The following is a 13,202-nucleotide window of genomic DNA, read 5'->3' as shown; positions in this document are numbered from 1 at the left end:
CTCTTCCGAGTGGATGTTGGCCAGGCGCTACTGATGTTTGCATAGACATGAGAGGGAATTGATTGGGTAAGAGGGACACAGCTTGCACAAATTGAGAGAGTTCTGCAAGGAGGGCACTGGAGAACATAACTGTGTAAGTAGTGAGGTGAAAAGCAGAGGATTGTGTGCAAAATGTCAGTACGAGCCATGGTAGACTAGACACAGAATTTCAAAAGAAAATGGGCAAATTCCACCTAAATCACTGAAGAATCTGTTTGTTTCTGCTTTCTTTTGTTTTGTTTCTTTCTGCTATGATTTCTACTATTGACAGAACCACTGTGTAATCTAAGTATGCTACCTATTAATTTCCTTTGGGTCTGATACAGTCATCTGGTGTTTATGAGAGGCAAGTGAGGGGCAGAGAATATCCCTCACATAAAAAGCTTCCAGAAGATGTGAAGGTGTAATTTTCTATTCATTGTAAGGAAATTAAATGGTGCACAAAATAGGGTTCATCCTATAAAATCTTCTGACATGCACTCCTCATGAGTATCACTCTCTATTTCAAGTGACAAATTATAGAATGTAATCTTGTCACCTCTGCCAAAGTTGTTGCACCAGCTCTGAAGAAATCTGAGCCAACTGTAAGAAATAAAAAATATTGCTAATTTTCATATGCAGTGTTAACCTGGTTCAGGTTGAGTGTGGGCTATAAGTATAAATTCCCTTTAAACTACAGGAACACACAAATAGAAAGCTCCCAGTGTGACCTTTTCAGTATCAGCATGATTTTGAAATGTCTTGAGTGTCATTGTGATATGCTAAAGTTAGACTCTACATTCCATAAAATGTCAAACATTTCACAGAAAGATATTATTTGGTCCATCTTGCCAAACTAATGTTAATTCTGTTTTGGAAGTTTTATTTTGTATTTGTCCTTCATAATCCTTGTATCCAATATATGTTCAAATGCAAATCTTATGTCCTCTTAGATTTTAGATTAATCTTATTCGTTAGCTTTCTGCTCCCAGTGCTATTATTCTTGTAATAAGGACTACTGTTCTCTGTTCTCAGTAGTTCGATTGTAATGAAGAGAAAGGGTAACATTACAAGGCCATTACTATCAACTGGGATTAGCACAACATAACTCTGAATCTCATTGACAGATGATTGGGACCAGATGGAGAAATTGGACAGGGAAATGCATACCAGGTGGAAAAGGTTTGAGAAGTTTTATAATCTCTGGCATTCCTAATTCTCTGCTACAATTTTAGATGATATCATGTTGGGGAATTCAACTCCCAATGTCTTCTCGTGAAAGAGGAAAGGCATTGCAAGTAACTTTGACATTACCTAAGTGTCAGAATAATCATCTCCAAGAACTGTACACCTCTATGACTCTATAATTAAGAATCTAGCAATTTTGCTTGATATTTTTGTTCTTCATTAATGGGATGTAGACATCACTAGCTAGGCCAGCATTTATTACCCATTTAATTGCCCAGAGGACAGTGAAAAGTTAACCACATTGCTGTGGGTTTGGACGCACATACAGGCCAGACCAGGTAAGGATGGCAAAGTTCCTTCCCTAAAATGTCATTAATACCCAGATGGGTTTTTTCCCCAACAATGGTTTCATAGTTACCATTAGACTCTTATCACCAGATTATTTATGAACACAGATCCCCAGACACTAGCTGGGTCTTGGGATTAATAGTCCAGCAATAATACCAATAGGCCATCATCTATGATATTTAGCAATGCTAAATTTCCTGAATCCTTCATCCCATTTTTAACACTTTGACTTTCCATTAAACAACAACATTAGTTTGACCAGCCATATTGTTGTAAATATCTGGTGCCTGGTTACTGTCCATCAATAAATAATTTTTAGTTCCAAGAATTAAAGTTTAACCATAAACAAAAGTTGGCTAAGTTCAACTGAAATAACTTGAAGACTTATTCATATAAAAGATTGGGGTCATGTTTATTTAAAAAAATTTACAGCTCAGCAGAAAACTGAAATAAAATGCTGGTTTTTCAGTGTTTCTAGAACACCTAAAACAAATGGCAGTTCCAAAGGTTACCTGTGGTTAGTGACTAGAAACAGAATAAAAGACTTAATCTGAAGGCACATTATTTGTAAACCTTACAGTCTAGAGTGAGTTGAAGCGAAATAAGTCTAAAAGCATTCAGTAAACAGTAACAGTCATGTTAAGAACAGACTGAAGCAGGTTACATTGACATGGACATGGGTGGAGTTTAAGAAAGTTCTCTGGTTTCAACTTATTAAAGAGCTTGTTTGTTCAGACAAGTTAATTATAGCTTGAAGCTGGGAGAATGCTGAGGGTAAGAAATGTCTGCAAGTATTGCTGTTAGCTGAACCCAGGTAATTAAAGCAAGGGAATTCCTTGAGAGTAATTAATACTGCAGAAAGTAGGGTATAGTAAGCCTACAAGCAGAATTTGCTTGATACAGCTAAGAGAGTTTGGAACTTGCAGCAATTCACTGGCCATTCAGTGAGAATAGTTTTTTTTTAAAAAGAGGTGAAATAATGCCTGTAATTAGATGCTTGGAAGAAGTATTCTCAGGTCCTATAAAACTTGTATATATTTCTTAACTAGGACATTGAGGAAAGTATGGTTGTTTGACTGGTTCATTTGAGATGTGAATGTAAGTACAGGATGCTACCTATTAAGGTTTAGAAGTAATTTTTTTACATACAGCTGTGGATTTAAATATCAAAATCGTATTGTCTACATATTGAAAATATTAGCAAGTTTTGAGAAGATTTGTAACTCAGGTTGAGGTTCTGGATGTAGGTTTGCTTGCTGAGCTGAAAGGTTAGTTTTCAGACATTTTGTCACCATACTAGGTAACATAATCAGTGAGCCTCTGAATGAAGCACTGGTGGTGTAGCCCAAGTTCTATTTATATGTTTGAGTTTCCTTGGGTTGGTGATGTCATTTCCTGTGGTAAGTTAAAAATCACACAACACTACCATGACTACCACCTGATGAAGGAGCGACGCTCCAAAAGCTGGTGTGCTTCCAATTAAACCTGTTGGACTAAAACCTGGTGTTGTGTGATTTTTAACTTTGTACACCCCAGTCCAACACCAGCATCTCCAAATCATTTCCTGTGGTGACATCATTCCTATGGTGATGTCATTTCCTGTTCTTTTTCTCAGGAGGTGGTAAATGGGATCCAAGTCAATGTGTTTGTTGATAGAGTTCCGGTTGGAATGCCATGTTTCTAGGAATTCTCATGCATGTCTCTATTTGGCTTGTCCTTGGATGGATGTGTTGTCTCAGTCGAAGTGGTGTCCTTTCTATGTAAGGATACTAGTGAGAGTGGGTGTGGAAGGACAGCAACATCTCCAATGTTCTCATAAATAGGGCATAAACCATGTATTCACCATGATGGTTGAATAGGGCACATAAAAGCCACCCTACATTATAATGGCTATCATAATCATATAATTTCTCTCTGTGTATCACATGAACTCATGATACACCCTCAGACCATCACTGTTGATTGTGAGAAGTGCCCAATCTATTTCAAACATTTCAAAAGTCTGACCAACAGCTAGCTTTGCCATACTGCTACTTTGCAGAACCAGCACGAGTGGTGTCCACCATGAACAGGATGCTGTTCCAGCCAAAAGGACAATTAGCCTATGATGCAAAGGAATACCATGGTGCATGAATTTCAGTGTTGGTGTAATGCCAGGTGTGTATACTATATGTCCCAACGTCTGGCAAATTGTATAAAATGAACCACAGTAACATTCCCACTACACTACAAACCAGCCAATCACCATCTCCAATAGATCTAGATGCCATCTATCAACTCCTTGGAAAATGAACAAGAAATGACATCACCACAAACCCCAGGAACCCCATCCAGAAGAAAGACATAAATAGAAAGCAGGAAACAACAGCTTCGCTTCACTTGGATGTCGCCACTGATGATATTACCTAGCCAGGTAATGAAACGTCTGGATATCAAACCTACAGCTCAGCGAGCAAACCTACACCCTAAACCTCAACCGGAGCTACAAACCTTCACAAACCTTGCAACAACTGGATTTGCCACATAAACACAGTGGGTACAAGAACAGGTCAGAGGCCAGGAGTACTATGGTGAGTAACTCACAAAGCTTGTCCAACATCTACAAGACACAAGTCAGATGTGTGATGGAATATTCCCCATTTGCCTCGATGGGTGCATCCCCATTAACACATAAGAAGCTTCACACTATCCAGGACAAAGCAGCCCACTTGATTGGCACTACATTCACAAATACCCACTCCCTCCATCACTGACACTTTGTAGCAGCAGTGTGCCTTATCTACAAGATGCATTGCAGAAATTCACCAAAGGTCCTTAGACAACATCTTCCAAACCCATGAACACTCCCATTTAGAAGTACAACAACAGCATGGAACACCATCACTTGCAAGTCTCCCTCCAAGCCACTCACCATCCTGATTTGAAATAGATTGTTACTTTACTGTTGCTGGGTCAAAATCCTGGTAGTTCCCCTCCGCACTGGCATTGTGGGCCCACTTACCGTAAATAGACTGCAGTGATTCAAGAAGGCAGCTCAGCACCATTTTTTCGAGGGCAACTAGGCGCAGGCAATAATGCTGGTCAGCCAGTGCCACTCACATCTCATGAATGAATATTTTTTCAAAAATGGTATTATGCAGGAGGCCATTCACCTTATTTGTGGCTACAGCAGCTCTCAGAACGTTTTGACATACTTTTCTACAACCTTTTCTCTATAATATTGCATGTTATTTCTATACAAATAGCCATCTAATTCCCTATTAAATGCCTCGGTTGAACCAGCCGCCATCACATTTTCAGTTAGTATATTTGAGATCTGAGCCAATTGCTGTGTGACTTATTTTTCTCATCTCATGTTCTCTTCAGAGAACACTGTAGTTCTAAATACTCTTCTGAGAGGGAATAGTTTCTCTCCAACTCTTCTGTCCAGCAATTCTATTTCCTCTTAATACTCTCTTCAGGAAAACTAACCCAACTATTTATCCTTATAACCAAAGTTACTCATGTCTTGAAATCAAATCTGCTTGGCTTAAAATTTAAACATAAACTGGCAGCTCACCTTTAATCATTGCTAATTGTACATTCTGTATGGTAACACTTTTACCAATCAGGGTTCACTTGCCAATTAATTAGCACTTTCCTTTGGCATGATATAAATTGTTGGTTTTCCACTGAAATTGACATTTTTGTGAATAGTCCTGATGAGTATAAATGAAAAATTTCAACAAAATGTGTTTATTTTTAACAATACTAAAATTACACTGGTTGGAAAACTGGTTGATAGCATATTTTAAAAAAAACACTTACTGAAGGTTTTTGAAAACAAAGAAAAATAGATGGGCAGAAATGTTCAAGTTGAGAATCTGAAGACAAACTAAATTTTTAGCATGCTGCAATTTGAAAAAGAACCAAAAGAAATCCAGAAACTCTCAATGGATGTTAAAGCATCAGTGAAGAAAGAAACACTATTAATATTTCAGAACTATAACATTTTATCTTATGATAGATACTCACCTGATATGTAAACTTCTTTCCTCTTTCCACACCTGCTGCATGGCCTGATGACTATTTCAAATATCTTCTTGTTTTAATTGAAAATTCCAAACAGTATGATTAAAATTACTGTGAGTTCAACCTCAATGCAAGAATGAGAATTGAAAGTCAAAGCAGACAAAGTTAAAAGACCAAATAATATGAACCAAGATGTCAAGTTGGAAAGCATTGAGGGTGTACAAATACATAAGCCATTGTACAGTATCTCAAGTCAATTTACTGACTAGTAATTAATTAAATTAGTTTTTAGTCTAAATAATTGTTACAGGTAACCAATTATGAGGTTGCTTATATGAAATTAATTTTAATTGTGTTCTGGTCTAGGAAGGCTACATTTGACATCCAGATTTGTAGAGCATCAAATCTAACGGAATATTTCAAATGACAAATTCAGTTTTTCTTTCCCATCTAGATAACTGGGTATAAATCCTAGTTGCAACAATTTCATTTCATTTAATGCTTATTAATTAATTCTTCACGTGAATGTTGGTCCAACGCACAGTGCCATAACCTCTACCACAGGCAGGTGGCTCTGATGGAGGATGGCCCAAATCCACCTAAGCCATAACAGGGATCAACTGAAATGCTGTTGGCATCAATCTGATCATTACCGGCAATCCAGTCATCTGAGCCAAGGAGGCTGTGTCTCTATGGCAACATATATTTTTACATGCATGTCATAGCCTGGAGCTGCAGATACTGATGACAGAGGCTCCAATTTATTTCTAACACATGGCTGACCAGGAGATTTCCTGAACATACCGGCTGCCATTGATGTAGATTGGAAAGATTTGCATGTTATTACAGATCTTGTTTGGTAGTGTGAAGAAAGTACTGTCCTTTGCTCTCAAGTACTGGGGTTGGACTTAAACTGTGAGCTTCTCACTGAAAGACAGAGACTACCATTGTGCCACACAATTCTTCATTGTATATGAAGGAAATGAAGTTAGCAGCTTTGGCAAAATCAGTTACTTGCAATTTGGCCTCAAAGGACTGAAGTGGAAAATAAGTGGGAGGAGAGGAAATGCTTAAGAAAACTGCAAACTAAGAATAAAAAGGGGGCAAGTTTATAAACAGAGCAATGAATTTTGTTTTCAGTCTTTGTTCCTTCAACAGAATTGCCCACTTGTCATGCAGCCACTCAAGTGAAATCAGCTGTAATGCTATTGGTTGATTCAATCACAGCAAGATATTGCATAATCATCTATTTGCCATCTCTCCCATTCAAAATGCATCAGTGGTCTGCAAATGTAATGCAATGTTTTTTAATAAGTGTAATCAAATCGTCGCTGGTACAAGAATGTGAGGCTGTTATTATTAGCATAGAACAGCTGTCACTCTGAGTGTGAGGCTATGACAAGGTCTAAACTAATGCTTGTACCATACGCCTCCCACAGTTAGTGGTTACAGAATCAAATCATAGAATGGTTACAGCACGGCTTATTCACTTAACATGTCCAAAAGTCAATCGGCTCAATGAAGAAGCATAAAATGGATTTCATTTTCTTCACGTTTACCTTAACCTTGAGAAGATTTTGAGTGAGATACATGTTTATTATTATGATAATCCATCCATGAACAAGCCTCTCAAAGAATTTGCTTCCCAAAGGTCTGAGAAAATCCAGAAAGCTTTTAATCCTCTAATAAACTAATAGTTAAGTCGAGGTATTTGATACAAGTAATTTTGATTCCAGGAATGTGAATATATTTAAATTTTACGGCTGACTCAAGGAGCAGTATGCCTGTAACTTTAGACAACAAACCACAACTTGTTACTTAATTTCAAAAGTGTGATATACTTCATTGCTTCAAAAGTGCTTATAACTCCTTATTGTTGTTTAGGAACCATCAACAAAATGACTGATGTACGCAGTTTTGAAAAAAACAGATAGTTTTATGTAATGTTTTGTTTGCAGCAATGGGGAAAATAAGCTAGTCATAAACTTTGAAACAGTTCAACCATTTGTATTCACTTCCTCTATATAAATAAGGAGGATTATGTGATCCCAATAAAAAATATTAGTGAGTTGGAAATAGCTGAAAACTAACGTATTACATGAAATATTTCTGCAGCAAAAACAGAGCATCTAGATTGAGCACGTTATTGCTTATGAGGTCTTCCATTATATGTATTCACGTCTGTCAGCAATTTTCTGAATATACCTTTTTTCTCTAAGCTCTTGCAATTGCTATGTCACTTTTTGTTTTGAGTATCGTTTCCTGATTCTAAGGATCACGATCTTTTATCAGGTGACATTCTTAAGAGCAAAACATGAAATGCAACACAACATATCAGAGAATAATGTTAAGAATAATTAGATTGGCATGAAGAAGCCGCCATTGGAAGGAGAAAAAATAAAACTAGGAAACACAGGTAAAAATTAATATATACTTGCTGTGAGTAAATGGTTTGTCCTTTTTCAGAAGAAAATGGAGACTGCCAGGAGATTCCTGGCATTAATGAACACATTGATGATTTTTACATCAGTGTGCATTTATTGGTGAAGAAGAAAACAATCTTGCTGTTGAATTTAAATATGGTCAATGGAGGTCAGCTTGGAATTGACAAATCCACACAGGCTGCAGATTCATGTAGTCATGTGCGAAGACTTCAATTTCCAACACCAATGTTGGACATTGACAGAGGTGGGATCCTGAAAGACACATCTATCAAATTGACCTCCAAACAAGAACTGATAGAATATTCTACTTCTCCTGGTCCTCACTAACTCACATGTTGAAGATGCTTCTATCTTAACTGCTATTGGCAGGAATGAGCATCACATAGCTTTTGTTTGACCATACTTTTTTCACCAACTATCTTATACTGTGCCGAGTGGGAAATGTTAAAAACAAAGCTAATGCAGCAAAACGAAGCAGGCATGAGGGTCTGTGACCTATGAGCAACAGCAGAAATGTACTGAAAAAAGAATCAACACCCTTAGAGCTCCACCATTACTTTGGAGACAGATAGCCAAACCTAGTTCAACAAGGAACATACATGAGTATGCTAAGAGAAGCACCAATCATTCTTGAAGGGCCAACTGGTGAAGCTACGAGGCAGCAGCACACATGTTCTAAATAGCTGAGGTAGCATGGCATGTAGAGAGCTGGACAAGCTCTCAAAAAACAGATCAAGTCAAAGCTTTGCAGTCTTGCTAAAGGCATGTAGTCATTGGCACAGTGGTAGGAGCACTTGCAGGTCAGTTACACCAGTTGCAGGCGAGGTGCTGGAAGACTGGAGGTGGCTAATGTGGTGCCCCTATCGAAGATAGGTGGTAATGAAAAGCCAGGGAACTATAGACCGGTGAGCCTTTCATCATTGGTGGATAAGTTGTTGGAGGAATCGTGAGGGATAGGATTTACATGTATTTGGAAAAGCAAGAAATTATTAGAGATAGTCAGCATGGCTTTGTACATGGGAAATCATGTCTCACAAACTTGACTGAGTTTTTTGAAGAAGTAATAAAGAGAATTGATGAGTGCAGAGCAGTAGATGTGATCTATATGGACTTCAGTAAAGCGTTCAAAAAGGTTTCCCATGGGAGACTGGTTAGCATGGTTAGATCTCACAGAATACAAGGAGAACTAGCCATTTGGATACAGAACTGGCTAAAAGGTAGAAGACAGAGGGTGGTGGTTGAGGGTTGGTTTTCAGACTGGATGTCTGTGACCAGTGGTGTGCCACAAGGATCAGTGCTGAGTCCACAATGTTTTGTCGTTTATATAAATGACTTGGATGTGACCATAGGAAGTATAATTAGTAATTTTGCAGATGACACCAAAATTGAAGGTGTAGTGGACAGCAAAGAGGGTTACCTCAGAGTACAATGGGATCTTGATCAGATGGGCCAATGGGCTGAGAAGTGGCAGATGGAGTTTTATTTAGATAAATGCGAGGTGCATTTTGGAAAAGCAAATCAGCAGGACTTTTCACTTAATGGTAAGGTCCTGGGAGTGTTGCCGAACAAAGAGACTTTGGACTGCAAATTCATAGCTCCTTGAAAATAGAATCACAGGTAGATAGGATAGTGAAGGTGGTGTTTGGTATGCTTTCCTTCATTAGTCAGAGTATTCAGTACAGGAGTTGGGAGGTCATGTTGCGGCTGTACAGGACATTGGTTAAGTGACTTTTGGAATATTGTGTGCAATTCTGGTCTCCTTCCTATTGGAAGGATGTTGTGAAACTTGAAATGGTTCAGAAAAGATTTACAAGGATGTTGCCAGGGTTGGAGGATTGAGCTACAGGGAGAGGTTAAATAGGCTGGCGCTCTTTTCCCTGGACTGTCGGAGGCTGAGGGGTGACCTCATAGACGTTTATAAAATCATGAGGGACCTGGATAGGATAAATAGACAAGGTCTTTTCCCTGGGATGGGGGAGTCTAGAACCAGAGGGCATAGGTTTTGATGAGAGGGGAAAGATATAAAAGAGATCTAAGGGACAATGTTTTCATGCAAAGGGTGGTGCATGCATGGAATGAGCTGCCAGAGGAAGTGGTAGAAGCTGGTACAATTACAGCATTTAAAAGGCATCTGGTTTGGTATGTGAATAGAAGGTGTTTAGAGAGATTTGGGCCAAATGCTGGCAAATGAGACTAGATGGATGAGTTGGAGTGAAGGATCTGTTTCTGTGCTATACATCTCTGTGACTCTAGACTCTCTTATTAGGAGTGATTCCAACCAGCTAAGACCCCACGTCCTGGGTTGTCATCCAATTAGACAGAACAAGTGAATTCAAAGTTTGACAGCACAAATATGGAAGAGCTGCCCCTCAATTCATGGATGAGTCCTTTAAAGTGAGTTTGAAAGTGGTCAGGAAATGAAGACAGTTGCTGTTTCCAGGAGATGGTGAGAAGAAGCCAGCTAGCTTCACCAGACTTTTTTGACTTATCATACAGGTGAGAAACCAGACCGTAGCTCAGGGACCCCTTGAAGTCCAGTAAGATAAACACCTCATAACTTTCATCTAGATGTCACTACTTTGACTTCAAATCTCCAGCACAGATAACACTTTGAGACAGATACATTGCAGCCACACAGAAGATTTTTTTCCCCAAGCTCAACCCATCCCCACACGCTGCTCTAATACACTCAATAAGCAAATATCATGCTCCCCATCCCAAAGTCATTCCCGTCAAATGTGTCTACTTCCTGAGAATATTCTGCTCCTAACAGACCCAGTTCTGTGTCTTTCTCATTGCAGAAGAAAAGAGACTACAACTCCTGGAAGATGTAACTAAGCCACAATCCCATTTCCAGGAGGATGGCAGAAGTATAATTTGTTGCCAATGGAGAGATGGAGTGACACAGGAACCATGTCAGAGCATTGCATATGACAGTCAAGTTTCCCTCCAAATAACAAACCATCCTGACTTGGAATTACATCATTGGTCCTTCATTGATGTGTTAAAATCCTGAAACTCACTTAACAACAATACAGTGAGCATTCCTACACTTGCGAGAAAGTGGCAGCTCCCCCACTTTCTCTGGACGTCTAAGGATGCACAATAAAATGCTGGCCTAGCCAGTGAGATCCACATCTGACAAATGAATTTTAGAAAGCATTGATGATGGCATATTCCATCACTATAATGATGATCAAGAGCAGACAATGGACAATTCTCTTGCTGCCTAGGACCTTACATGAAATTTCTGACTTTAAGACTGGGTCAGAACATGGAAGAGATCTGAAGTACTTACTCAGGAAATGTGTGCCAATGTCTGGTTTATCACCTGAGTGGCTCCACAGCCAACCATCCCAATGCCATGTAACCATTTGACTCTGGCCCCCAACAATGCCCCACCCATCCTGACCAGCACCCCTTTCACTCAACTACCCACTTCCTAACTGACTACCTCTCAGGCTGACTATACCCCTGACAGGGTTCGACTGCCTCAATCACCTGAATAAGTCCCAGCCCAACCGTACTGCACCCTGATCCAACTTATTCACTCACCCACAATCCACTGCACCCATTAATCAAACTGAGCCATCTACTCATTCATTCACTCATCTATCACTGATGTGAAAAGACTGCACATTTAAACTAACCAAATGGCAAGTGGTGTCAGAAAGGCGGGGGTGGGGGGATGGGAGGGGAGAGGGTGATGGGGAGGAAATGTTCTGCCTTCCCTAACCTGTTTCTGTTTTGACAGGACTTCTGGGAATGGTTGTCATCTCATTATCAGCTGGGATCAGGGAACCCCCTCCTCAGGAGAATTGCAAAGCAGCATCAATTGTGCTGGTTTGTTCAGTATTGCTTAGAAGATTCTGGCCTATGTTAATTTTGGAAATGAATTGAAAAGGGAATAAAGAAACAGACAAATGAAGGTAAAATTGGCAACAGTGTAAAGCTTAAAGATTTTTGAATGAGTTAGAATGCATTGTGTTATGACATGATAAAAAGGAAAAAAAAAGAGATTGAAAGTGATAAGTTCAATTATAATACAACAAAATGGAGAGAGCATTTTCTTCACTCTTCTTCAACAATATATAGGATATGCAATTGTTAGAAAATTTTGGATGTTAGTCCTTTTGGTGTATCACTGAGCAAATTTGTTTCTTGCATTCTCTTCCTTTTTTGCTTATTTTCTGTTTGTTTGCAGTTTTGCTGGCATCTTACAATCTTCCCATTAATTAAGCTGTCTAACATAGAATAGAATCCCCACAGTGCGGAAGCAGGCTGACTCAATAAGTCCACACTGACCCTCTGAAAAGCATTCCACCCAAACCCACTCCATACCCTATCCTTGTAACCCTGCATTTCCCATGGCTAATCCACCTAGTCTGCACAATATGGGCAATTTAGAAAGGCCAATCCACCTAATCTGCAGAACTTTGGACTGTGGGAGCAAACCAGACCACCCGAAGGAAACCCACACAGACAGGGGGAAAACATGCAAACTCCACACACATATTCACCCGAGGCTGAAACCAAACCTACTTCCCTGGTGCTATGAGACAGCAGAGCTAACCACTGAGCATCCATGCCACCCCATCAAGCCAAGAGTCATTTTGACTCAAAATGTTAATTTGCTTGCTTTTCATGGATGCTTCCTGACTCGCTGTGATCTCCCATATTTTTTTTTCAGTGAAATCCATGCTCACTTTTTGTTTAAAATTGCCTCCTGAATTATTTAGCTCAAGTTGTCTGATAAGACTTTAACAATCCTTTACCAAGCAAAACAAACTTTTTTTACCACATCTCTAATTTTAATGAATGTATTTCTGCATTTCTTTATACATGCTAGCATAGTGTTAAACGAACCTGAAGAAGGGTGGGCGGCACGGTGGCACAGTGGTTAGCACTGCTGCCTCACAGTGCTGGAGACCCGGGTTCAATTCCCGACTCAGGCGACTGACTGTGTGGAGGTTGCACACTCTCCCCGTGTCTGGGTGGGTTTCCTCCGGGTGCTCCGGTTTCCTCCCACAGTCCAAAAGATGTGCGGGTCAGGTGAATTGGCCATGCTAAATTGCCCATAGTGTTAGGTTAAAGGGGTAAATGAGGGGTATTGGGTGGGTTGCGCTTCGGCGGGTCGGTGTGGACTTGTTGGGCCGAAGGGCCTGTTTCCACACTGTAAGTAATCTAATCTAA

The sequence above is a fragment of the Chiloscyllium plagiosum genome, chromosome 1 (genome assembly GCF_004010195.1).
Source record: "Chiloscyllium plagiosum isolate BGI_BamShark_2017 chromosome 1, ASM401019v2, whole genome shotgun sequence".
In the NCBI taxonomy this organism is placed as follows: Eukaryota; Metazoa; Chordata; class Chondrichthyes; order Orectolobiformes; family Hemiscylliidae; genus Chiloscyllium; species Chiloscyllium plagiosum.
The sequence above is the reverse complement of the archived record's forward strand: the minus strand, read 5'-3'. Positions refer to the sequence as shown.